At 38.9% G+C, this 13,295-nt stretch overlaps 1 protein-coding gene across 6 annotated transcripts in view; it reads left to right on the plus strand.

Annotated features, from left to right (window-relative positions):
• LOC120533832 (chemokine-like protein TAFA-2) overlaps window positions 1-13,295 on the plus strand; it is a 640,348-nt gene that overhangs the window by 443,131 nt on the left and 183,922 nt on the right. The window lies entirely within an intron of this gene.

Raw genomic sequence — 13,295 nt, forward strand, 5'->3', positions numbered from 1 at the left:
AACAAAATTGGTCTACTGAGAGGAAAGCTATTTCATATAGACAGACAGACATGATAACAACAACAGGTGGGTTTTGATTTCTATGTAAAATGCAATCAAAAACAAACTGACATCAAAAATCTTTAGTGTATTCTTTGCATAACACTGGTCAGTTATACATCCTCACTTTTGATTCATTTTCTAGGCAAACAAATTAGCATTCTTTTTAAATCTGTCTACAGTCTCTTTGGAGACTCATTTCTCTTTCCTTTCTTTAGAGAGTACTTCAACTACAGTTTCATTTCATCCTTTCTTATAAGACTTGTTAGTCAAGCATCCATAGCTCAAAAGAGACCTGAATCGGATTTTATCTCAGGCACTGTGGTCAGTGGATGTGGAGGCTTTAGAGTTCTTGACAGTCTGTACACTGTAGCACTACAAGAGTTGTCTCTTGAAGCTAAAAATAAGTGCCCTTTTAGAGTTCTCTTCAATATTCACCTTAACACATTGTCATCTTAATTAGCTCTGCTTGCCGAGCTGCTTTGCAAATGCAGGTAAAGATCTGATAAGTCCTGCAGGTAAATTGTTACATTTTTAATGGCACTCTATAATTTGCTGTGGAACATTGCTGATAAACCTTGTGATATGTCAGTACAAGTTTCACATACAACATTCAGGGTGCATATGTCTGCAGTCATGCCAGACTTGAAGAACAGTTCTTCAGTAGTGAAAAAAAGCAAATGTTTTAAGTACAAGTAAGAACTGGCTGATTAATTAAGAAGGAAAGTTGCATGCATGAGTAGACACACATACTTTGTACTTGTATTTTTTTAAGTTATCGATTTAGTTTTTTGGCAGCTCTGTGGCACAGTATGTAGCGCTGCTGCCTCGCAGTTAGGAGACCCAGGTTCGCTTCCCAGGACCTCTCTGCGTGGAGTTTGCATATTTCCTCCCACAATCCAAAGACATGCTGGTTAGGTGCATTGGCGATTCTAAATTGTCCCTGGTGTGTGTGTGCCCTGCGGTGGGCTGGTGCCCTGCCCGGGGTTTGTTTCATGCCTTGCGCCCTGTGTTGGCTGGGATTGGTTCCAGTAGACCCCCGTGACCATGTAGTTAGGATATAATGGGTTGGATAATGGATGGATGGTGTGACAGATAGGGGGCGCTATCGCTCCCTTGAACCCCTGTCCACGAATCCAGACACCAGGTAAAAAGTCCGAACGATGACTTTATTTACTTGCCACAGTGCACAAAGCACCCTTTCCTCCACTATACTCATACAATAATCACAATAATTCAATCCTCCACTCCCAGACGCGTTGCCACCCTTCCACCCAGCTCAGCTCGTCGTCTGGGAGCTCCCACAATCAATTTATATTCCCTGACCCGGAAGTGTTCCCAATCCCCAGTCCATGTAATTCAATATCACTTCCGGGTCAGGTACAAGTCCTTCTTCTTCACCCCAGAAGCACGTGGCTCTTCTTTTGACGCACTTCCGGGTTATTGGGCAGAAAGAAGACTTCGGTCCTCCCTGCAGCTCCCTCTTGCGGCCCCTGTGGTACCGAGCAGGGCTGAGGATAAAAACTACAAAGTCCATGACTCCCTGCTGGTTTTCGGGGCACCTCCATACTGCAGGGAGGGCTCCTTCTGGTGGCCTTTGGGTATTGGCCGGGATGATAAGCCGGCCATGTACCACAATGGATTTAGTTTTTCAGTTAAAATAGATTCATTTTATGAACAGTATATATGGAAAAAGCCAGAGACCTACTGCACAGTAGATTACAATATTACAATATAGAGAGCATCATATGAGCTGAATATACACATAATAACATAAGAAAAATTTTCTATGCATACAAAGGAAGAATCATCTCACAATAGCAACAACAACAACAACATTTATTTATCTGGCACATTTTCATACAAATGATGTAGCTCAAAGTGCTTTACAAGATGAAGAAAGAAAGAAGAAAAATGTACAATTATGATTAGACAATACTAAGTAACAAAGAATAAAGTAAGGTCTGATGGCCAAGAGGACAGAAAAAAAACCCAAATTAAATCTACAGGGGTTCCGAGGCCACAAGACCACCCAGCCCCCACTGGACAGATATAATGGGCAGGGACAATAGATATAATGTGCTTAACATAATCACTTAATTTGATTCAAACTCTAGAACATCTCATCCTGTCCCAGCAACACTGGACACAAAGCAGCAATCAAACCTGAACAGGGCCCCAGTCCGTTGTAACACATTCACACTCTCAAAAACACTAATGAATTTGATAGATGAAAACATGAAATAGTTAGACTGCACAGACCTGGGGGTGGTATTTGCTGACAAGCTTCTGGTGGCCAGCTGACTCACATAGGCTGGTTATATTAAGCCCAAATAAGTCATAAGGAGCTTCAATATGACTAATTCTTTACATGGATGAAGTGGTGGTATTGTTTTAAAAAACTTTGAGTCTAAGTTTCACGTTAAATTGTGAATTAAACTGTGGAGGTTATGTGTGTGTTTTCATTTGGCAAATCTGAGCAAAGAGGACAGGCCCTCTTGACAGTCCTCTCAGACCCAACATTTTAAGTGAGAAATATGATTTGACTAGTGATTTTGAACCATGTGCTAAGAAATCTTGGTCAGCATTATCTCACACTTCCTTCCAGCACTTTCTAGTTTTACTCTCCTTTAAAAAAGACGGTCATCCTTGGCACATGCTGGGCTAGCTATCCCTCAAAGACTCTGGGGGAGAAGTATATGTTTCCTCCCATGTCACATTTTTTTGTTGTCCATTCCTGTTGCATGTCTAGGGCAACCATTATGTACACATGGCTTCCATCCTTACCAGCCATCTGCCTACAACTATCCCAAGAGTTAGCAACTGCACAGATAAAACATTGCAATTACTATGTCAATAAAAAAATCTATTAAAATTTCTTTTTTTATTTAACAGGCATTATACATATAGGGTGGTCCAGATCTAATTATGCAATTTTCATTACACTATAACTTATTAAGTTTATTACATAGAAAATCACCCAAAAAATCCTGGACCATCGAGTAGTGTGTGAACTCACGACATGAAGAATCGTCTTTGCGCCGAACTGGAATCTTCCCCGCATAAATCAAAGTCATCCAGATGATCTGGATCTGCATAATGAGATCTGGACCACCCTGTACAGTACATTTAAGTGATTAAAAGTATAATATTAATAGGCAATAGAAAGCAAAATTTTAAATTAAAGCATCAGCATAGTCCTATAGTTAGTCTGAAGTTCAGATGGAATCTCAATATCCATAAAATTAAAGCTGGCTGATGGCTGACTGTCTCAGTCCATCTGTAGATATCCAAGAGAAGACAAAGGATGGTTTTGTATCCCAGGTCTTCCCTGCTTGGTTTTCCTGTAACATGTAGATTAGTTGAATTTCCGACACTAAATTGGCCCAAGTGTGTGTTTGGTGTGTGAGATGTATGTGTGTGTTCCTCTTGTGATAGATTGGCGCCCTCTCCATGTTTTGGTCCTATCTTGCATCCTATGCTGGCTGAAATTGGCTCCACCGCTACACGACTGGGGCACAGATTTGAAAATAATTTTCTTGTTTTATCACATCTGCCATTATGAAGGACAATCTACAGATAGGCTGACAGAGAACAGTTGTATGAAGAGACCACAGCTTGGCTGGTGTTGACGAGAAGAGCCACGCAGGGACCTTAAGAAAAACAAGAAATATTTTGGACAGGATGATTCATGGAGAAAATATAGCAGAGGAACAGCATGTCTAAAGCATGGGACTGGATATACCAGTGGGGTGTTTTGGATGAATTGGCAAGATCTCATTACAATTGCTTATGGGTAGTACCAGAAGAGAGCTAGAAAAGTCCAGATGACAAAGGACAAAAGCCTGAACAATAGGTTGAGTGGTATAAATAATGCAGAAGCATTAAAACTTGTTAATGTTGTGAAGAAAGACACAACAGAACTGAGATAATGGATTTATTTCAACAGTGCTCTTACAGAATATATGCATTTAAAATAGAAAAATAGCCGATCCACAGAATGCCAACCATGGACTATGGGAAAGGCTGTTCCAAAGATTTGCATTTCCTGAGGAAATTATTCCGATTCAGGAACACAGATGTCTCTTCCAGCAGCATCAGATACGTACACACAGGTTCATGTGTGGAGTATATAATGAAAGCGCACTGATATGGAGAACGTGAAGAACTCTACACAGCAAATCATGCTGAGGTATGAAGCCAGTATTTAGTGAACTTTACTGACTTTAAGGTAATATATTCCTTATACAACACATTGTGACTCACACAATTTACGCTAACTGTAACACTTTAGATACTCTGTGCTCATTTAAAAATATCCTGAATTGTAAATTATAGACGCTGCACTTTTACAGACAACTGAAGGTGTGCTGTGTGAGTCTGATGTTTTGATTACAGAATACATTTTTATATGTTTTTGTACAGATATCATTTATTTTTCTTATTACCAGTCTGACAGAGAGTGTTTTGTTTTGCTCTTTTGTGGTTTTGGTTGTTTTCATTGCCACTGCCACTGTTTTGAGCGTTTTTCAGCTTGGACATAGCTACTTTATTGATTGTAGCATTTCTTATTACAAAACACGTGACTGTTGCATCAAACTTCCATGTCCCAGCACTGGATTTTTGTTATCCTGAAACTCTTCTTGTTAATGTTAGTGCAAGCTATAGGGCACTTCTGTGTACTGTAAACTTGTTAATGTTGTGTAGGACTTCTTCCTGCGTTTACATCAATAAGTTCTGTGTTTAACATTTCTGGCTTTGGGAAGAGCTTTTCTGATTCATTTTCTTGTATTCCAGACCCTCTGCCTGTTTCTTGACTAAAAATCGGACTGTCCCTATTTTCATTCTCTGGTTAGACAAGATCCAAATACAATCAGTTTGACTAGGATTTCATTGAGTCTGACACAGGCCTCACCACAGGCAGACAGACCCCCAAAACTCAAAAGGCAGGCGTTCACACCTCCCCAGGCCCAAGATGGGGTACTAGTCCAAAAACATACAAAATATTCAAAAATGACCAAAAATGATCTTCAAGAGGGAAGAGGTTGACAATAAACCTCTGGCTATTTATATATAGGCAACCAAAAGAATCTTTACAAATAATGGTAAAGATGCATATTTAATGTAAAGACAGAGTAAATAAAATAATTTGAAATAATAAAAAATAAATAATGTTATATCCAGTTGGATTTTAGAAAATGGAAACTTTTGACATTTTTTAATTAAGCAAATGCATTCTAAAAGCATATAACATTTGTTTTAAAATGACCAATTCACAACAATATTTGCAACATAAAAAATCCTTATATTTATATTACATTATATGACTGACATAAATCTGTATCCTTCAGATCTTACTGATGAGTTTACAAAAAAAAATCAATATTTGTGCATACAGACATGAATGTTATCACACAGAGAGGAGAAACACAATGCAGCAGTCTACTTTCCAGTCAAGCCTCTTTTCCAAACTCCACAAATATATAGAACAAGTCTGGTTAATATATAAAGATAGTAATGCTGAAATTGTGATTAACATTTGTTTTGCTGTAAGGTGGAGTTTGACAGGCCACTATAGCAATAGATGGGAAACCAATGCAAAGCGAAAACAAAGCAAAGTTAAACAAGCAATCATGAGATTAAAGCCAAAATGTGAACCAAGGTTGAAGTCAAAGGGAGTGTGGCCAAAAAAGTTTATTTTTTTAAGAAAAAGCATTTGTAAAAGTTATTAATGCATCCACAGGCTTGCACACAGATAGACACATAATGGCAGCATAAATAATGTCATACTGATACTGTCACTTGATGTGGTTTCATGGGCCACACCTTCTAACAATGACCAATGTATCATGGTAATGAAAGCTCAAAACTGTAGCGCCCACTAGAAAAACAAACAAGCATTGCTGGAATTTGAAACTATGACAATAAAATAAAGTAAGCTTGAAATGAAAGTGAACGTAAATTGTATGGATTTTAATATTTCTGTAAAAATTCCACCAGTCAAGAAAAATGTATTAATTTCATAACTATTTTAGACCATACTGGATAAAAAAGGGCCTTGATCAGGGAGGTGACCAAAAACTCAGTGGTCACTCTAAGAGAGGGTCAGAAGTCCTCTACTGAGAGGGGAGAACCTGTCAAAAGGACCACCATCTCAGCACCACTCTATTAATTAGGTGTATATGGTAGAGTGACTAGACAGAAGTCACTCTTGAGTAAAAGGCATGTGACAATTTAAAGGACTCTGAAAAATGAGTCTCTGGTCTTACGATGCCAAAATTGAACTCTTTGAGAACAACTCCAAGCACTGTGTCTGACAGAGAGAAGGCATTACTTATCACCTGCTAAAAAACATCCCTATAGCGAAGCATGTTGATAGCAGTATCATACTATGGTGGTGCTTCTCAGAGGCTGAGGCACAGAACTTGGGCAGACTTTGGGACATGTCTCTGACTGTCCTTGAGTGACCAAGCCAAAGCCCAGACTTAACCCCCATTTATAGAACATTTGTAGAGAGACCTGTGGAGCGACCATCAAATCTAACAGAGCTGGAGAGGATCTGCCAGGATGATTGAGATAAACCTTTCTGAAAATATGTTTTCACTTTGCCACTATTTGTTACTGAGTAGGTTGATGGGTAAAAATGACAAATGTACCCTTTTTAAAATAAATTTACATCAGAATAAAGAGAGTAGAATGTGAGGGGGACTGAATACTTTCTAAATCTATTGCACATATTTTGGAGTCTGTATTAAAATAAGCTGTCTCAGAAAGTTAATGAATATTTTGGGAAAATAGGCTCTCTGTAAATCAATCATTTTTCCTTTTATTCCATAACTGCATGCACACCCATTTGCCATTTCATTTTTTGAGCTCTCCTATTTCAATTCTGAATCAGAGGGAATCAGATACACACAAAGGAACCAACCCACCCATCATGGTCACATTCCTACATACACTAAAACTGCTGTCAATGTATTATTTTCAGTTCTGTAGAGACAGTATTTAAGTTATGAGTTGATCCTATTATAAATCCAGTATCAATGAACATTAATAATTATTGAAAAATAAAACAAATCACTAGGTTTTATATGTTTAATTTGCATTTTATATAGCCTTCCCTAGCTTTATAATGAAGCAGGACATCATTAACCAAGAATGCACAATAAACAATAGCTGAAATCATTATACTCTGGATGTTGACACATTCTTTTATTTTGTTTTGTGCTGGGGTCAGTGTCAGGTTAGAAGTATTTTAAATCCCCACTTCATGTTTTGTTTGGTTTAAAGGTTTTTGCAATTTTTTTAAACTGCAAGGTCAAGCAGCATTATTAAAGTCTGAGATAAGGACTGATGATGACAAGTCTAGTGGCACACGAAGGACATCACATCCTTTTTAAGAAGAGTGTTATGGTTTCCATTAGTGGATGTACTTGCTTTTACTTTTTTTTTCTTGATCCAGTGCATCTTGGACTACCTATTTCTTCATTTGACACTTTACAAGTAGTACATTACAGGTAGGCAGATAAATAGGAAATATTTATTGATCCAATCGTGAAGTGAAATTCACTTGCTCCAGCAGCAACATTGACCACTGAATAAAGTGTAAAGCAATAAAAGAGCAAACTTTCATATAACTGCAAGATTTACATGCATATATACAACATAATAATAATGAAATAATAATAATAAAATAAAGGAATCCTGTCATATTAGAAGAAAATGTACTATAAATGGATAGGGTGAAGTTGGGCCACTGGAAGGAGGCATTATATAGCCTAATGTCTGCTGACAAGAAAATCCTGAGTAGCACCTCTTACCACACTATGGTGTAATACGCAGGTACTAAAGGTGGTACAAGACAACACCTTATGGGTAGCATTAGCCATAATGGCTTCTGTATTTGCCATTATCATCTTTTCTGCCAGTGTCATTAGTGCTGGCGTTGCTTCACCAGTGGACCAAAACGTAATATATTACCGTTGCCACTATGGACTGGTGAAACATCCCCTGCAATATGTCACATACATTAAAGGAACTGAACCTCCTCAAAATGAACATCTAACCCGCTATGCCTTTTAGCATAGCGGGTCTGCATTAGGAGATCATGCTGGCAGTAGACGTTATTCACCCAGCAGAATGTCATTATGATGAACAGCAAAGAAATGAAAGAGGAAAAAGTGCTGAAAGGAAGTGCACCAAGCCACTGCATCTATGCGCACCTCCGTACATTTCATTTTATTATATAGTATTTATGTATTTCATTTATTGTTTTCATTGTCTTAATTTATTATTAAAACTGGCAGGAGTACCCAGCGTTGCCTGGGAATATATAACCGGTGAATTTCCCAAATGAAAGAAACAAAACATACAAATAGAACAAACAGTTTTCTGATTGACATTTTATTGTCAATTCGGTCCCAGCCTTTAAATCTCGGCTGAAGACTCACTACTTCAGTTTAGCATATCCTGACTAGAGCTGCTGATTAACTGTACATACTGCATCTCTGTTGTTAGTCATTAGCAGTAAAACATAAGTAACATGATTGTTATAATTTGTTACTAACCCTCACCTATTCTGTTTCTGTTCTTGGTACTCAAATGTGGCAATTGGTGCCACGGCCCACCAGACAAGTTGTTTGCCTGCCTGTGGTAAAGTCATCCCTGATGGAGGATCACAGGAATCATGGGAAAAAGGGGTCCTTTCATTGGATTGGCTGGCCGAGCAACGTTTCAGCTGTGGAATGGCCAAATGGGGAGGCAGCTTGATGTATGAGGTCTCCAGGACTCTATATATATCCAAATCTTATTATGTGATATCATCTACTGTTAAATTCTGCTCCGTACTTCTAAAATCTTTATTATTATGCTGTATTAAGGATTTGTTCTGTTCTGTGTATTGTATTGTATTGACCCCCTTCTTTTGACACCCACGGCACGCCCAACCTACCTGGAAAGGGGTTCTCTTTGAACTGCCTTTCCCAAGGTTTCTTCCATTTTCCCTACAAGGTTTTTTGGGAGTTTTTCCTTGTCTTCTCTGAGAGTCAATGCTGGGGCTGTCAAGCGGCAGAGCCTGTTAAAGCCCATTGCGGCACTTCCTGTGTGATTTTGGGCTATACAAAAATAAACTGTATTTTATTATATTGTATTGTAAGTTCCTGCACTCCGGATTTTGTCTGTTGTGGCGTTTCAAACGCCCCTGAAATAGACTTTCTTGTGGCATCTGAAATGGACCTTCCAATTCTTCTGCCATCTATCGGACGTTGGCAATGGTAACTACAGAGAGAAGTAACATACAACTGCTGTTGCATTTGGCGAAAATGGTGGGGGAAGGATGCTGTCTTTTTAAGGCGAGTCTCTGTTCAAATGTGCTTGCATATAACGGATGTTGGTGAATGAAATACAGTACTATCAGTGTGTGTGGGAGGTTGATGTGCGGAAACGCGCATTGGGTCGTTCACATTTTACATCCATATGGCAGTTCCCCTTCACCCAATCAAAGCAGTCAGCCTTCTCATACTTGGACACTTCCACCATCTCTTGGTAATTTAAAGAAACATGGGTAAAGAGCGATGCACAGAGACCAAAGCTGCCGCTAGATGGCCCTGCGGTGAACGAATGTTGCAACGTGTGGCCATCTTGTCGATGATAAGTACGGGATGTATGCCGAATGTTGTGTTGGTGAAAAGGTGCCTTGCGGTTGACCACGAACATTTTTCCCAACCAAACATACCCCATGAACTACTCCAGGTCACAAACGAGCCCCGTTCCCAGTTTGGTGCCGATCGGACGCCCGGTGCATATTTGTATGGCGGACAAACAAACAAATATACACACACATACATGCATCGACTCTGCTTTATATATTAGATTGCGTTATTTTATCTCAAATTGTGTGTATTTGCTATTTAAGTTTATCAAGATGTACATTGTTTATGGTCTGGGAACTGATAAATTCACTTTCCATTATATCTAATGGGAAACACTGATTCGTACTTCAAACAACCTCCTGATATGAATTGCATTCAGAATACGATGGACCACTGTATTTATAACTTTAGAGCACCACCATCTACACCCCCCTTATTATGGTAATTGGTCTTGGGAGCTTCATGACTGGTGTAAGTTTGTTGTTATTGAATTTGTCCTGCTCTTTACACATGTGATGTCCAAATTCTCTGGTGTGAATCTATGGTTTTAAAATCAGAGCATCCATGGGCAACATTATTTTCCTGATTTAAAGTTCTTTCCATTAGATTAGAATTTTGTTACCATCTTGCTTAGGTAGTTTTCCCACAATCCCATTTGATTTGCATAGTCATCACCATCAAATGTCATGTAACTTAAAACAGTTTGATGAACTGTTGAGAAATTCTTGTAAACTTGCTATGTCTCCTTAGTGGCTTTCTCCAATAAAAGTGTTATATTGATTGGGCTCATATTGGTCCTAGCTCTTTAAAAAAGGTGACTTTCCTACATACCCAATAGTGTTAGAGGCACCAAAGAAATCAAAAAATATTTTGACAGTAGTGTCAGCTATGTCCATTTGGATGGAACGTCTTTGAGCATGCAGATCAGAACATCATTTGTGCAAGGAAGGCAAACTGCAGGAGTCTGTAATCAGGAGTTTCAGAACCAGACTCTCAAAGATCTTCATTATTTGTAATATCAGTGGCCTGTAGGTCTTTAAGATCCCTGGGGTACAAATTTAAAGCACTGGGACAATGCAAGATTTCTTTCATGCACCTTTAGACCAGAAGTGTATCCATCATTAGGATGTTCATGTTTTCATCTGGCGGATCCATGAAGCAATTGAGCATCTTCACCCCAAAATTACAAAGGAGGAACTTGATAAAAGGATATAGTGTCCACAAGTAAAGTGAAAAGAAAGAATTACCTTGCTGCAGGAAACAACAGGATGTAGGCATGCTGCACTATTAAATGTATGATCAATTCTCTGTTAATAAGCTTTATTCATTATGTCACCCAGGGGCCTGCGAGGGTATACAGTATAGGGAAAAAGATGACTAGGTGCTGAAGGACTCCACAGAGGTGACTGACACACCGTACATTGAGCACAATAAAGCTCATACCATAAGGCCCAGCTTACCCGGACAAAGTTACTACAGCTCTCTTCAGACCTGATTATCCTTGATGGACAGTTTAGGAACAGGAATGTAGGGTGCATGTACCTGGAATCTATAAAGAAATTGAGGAAGTAAGCAGTGGAGAGGCCAGATATTCTCTATCCAAAACTCAAAAGCAGGCGGAGTTGGAAGAAGATCCATCTGGTAGATTGGATACACATATGCTGAAAAGACAAATTTTGCTCATGGAGTTGAGATTCCTCCTCTGTTCTAATTACCAGTGTGCATGTAGCCAGCTGGTGATGTTGTTCATCCTACTCCACATCTCTGGCTGTTTCAGTTCTGTCTGTACTTCCATGAATTCCTCCTTATACAGAATATCTTAATAAATGGTGCGGCTATTGATTACAAGCTTTGTATGCAGCTTAAAAAGCACTAGCTACAGAGTAAGGGCAATTGGGTGGGATTCAGACAGGAATAAAACAAGTATGGATTTCATCAAGCAGTAGTAATATGATTTGTTCACTTTTTATGTTAATTATACAAAGAGTTCATAAAATGTTCATGTTATTTCTTCAGCCAAAACTGAGCCACATTTACTGATTTTCACACAACCTCTAGACTGTTATTTTCCTACCATTTCCACTTTTATTCTTTCGCTAAACATGTTTTAATGACACATGGTCAATACGGTAACTCAATTGTTTAATGTTGTGCTTGTTTAAAAAAAAGACCCATGCAAAACTCTTAATATAGCAAGCATTCTTAACACAGAACATTTTGATATATCAGAAGAATATTATTTTTTAGAAATACAAATATTGCTTGTGGAACCATGGGAGTATAAAACAGTGCAGTGATTGTTTTCTTAGGTCATAAACTATACAGTATATTAATGCTAATGACATTACAAAATGCACATTAAGGGAGGTTGTAGCCACTTTTGTTGAAGGTTTCCAAAGTAGTTAAAAAATTCAGCTACTGGAGAGGTTCAAGCTTTGAGTATGACACGTGTAAAAAAATCCCCCGTCTAAATGCCTCCGTTTTAAATGTTTTTGTGAAATTTAAAGCAAAACAATTCACACAAAAAATAACTGATAACATGCACAACTGATAAAACACCTTCTGTTTAACAATTATTTATCTTAGTTGCATTTCTTTAAATATCTCACATACACTATCCATCCATCCATCCATTATCGAACCCGCTATATCCTAACTATAGGGTCACGGGGGTCTGCTGGAGCCAATCCCAGCCAACACAGGGCACAAGGCAGGAAATAAACCCTAGGCAGAGTACCAGCCCACTGCAGGGCAAATACACACACACACACCAAGCACACGAATCACCAATGCACCTAACCTGCATGTCTTTGGACTGTGGGAGGAAACAGGAGTACCCGGAGGAAACCCACACAAACACGGGTAGAACATGCAAACTCTACACAGGGAGGACCTAGGAAGCGAATCCAGGTCACCTAACTACGAGGCAGCAGCGCTACCCACTGCACCACCGTGCCGCCCCACATACACTATGACATGTCAAAAACATATATAAGTATATGCTTGTATACGTTTTCATTTACAAACAATTTAATAAATGTAACAGTCCATGTTTCTATCAATCTAAGATCATTTTGTTATCACAATGGAAATAAAGTAGTTCTCACCAGTCACATCTGCTTTTGGTAATGACCTGCTTTGTAAGATGAGGCCGACTACTTGTGTACTGGACCCCATCTCCACCACACTTCTTAAATCCTGCCTTCATGCCATAATCTTGACCACTGCAACAATAATAAACTCATCCCTTGACAATGGCTTTGTGCCGCTCACTTTTAAAATCGCTTCTGCAACCAAATGTTAAAAAAGTCTGGTCTTAATGGTGACAATCTTAACAATTTTTGGCCTATTTCCCACTTACCGTTTCTGTCAAAAGTTCTTAAGTGTGTTGTAGCTTCCCAACTCACTAACTACTTAACTTCTAATAATTTGATGGAACCCTTTCAGCCTGGTTTCAGGGGACAGCACAGCTATGAAACTGCTCTGCTACGGGTAACCAATGATTTGCTTATGGCAGCAGACTCTGGACAGACCAGCATATTAATTCTGCTAGACCTCAGTTCAGCATTTGACACTGTCAGACATGACATTCTACTGTCCAGAATG

This window comes from Polypterus senegalus, chromosome 8 (assembly GCF_016835505.1).
Source record: "Polypterus senegalus isolate Bchr_013 chromosome 8, ASM1683550v1, whole genome shotgun sequence".
Taxonomy (NCBI): Eukaryota; Metazoa; Chordata; class Cladistia; order Polypteriformes; family Polypteridae; genus Polypterus; species Polypterus senegalus.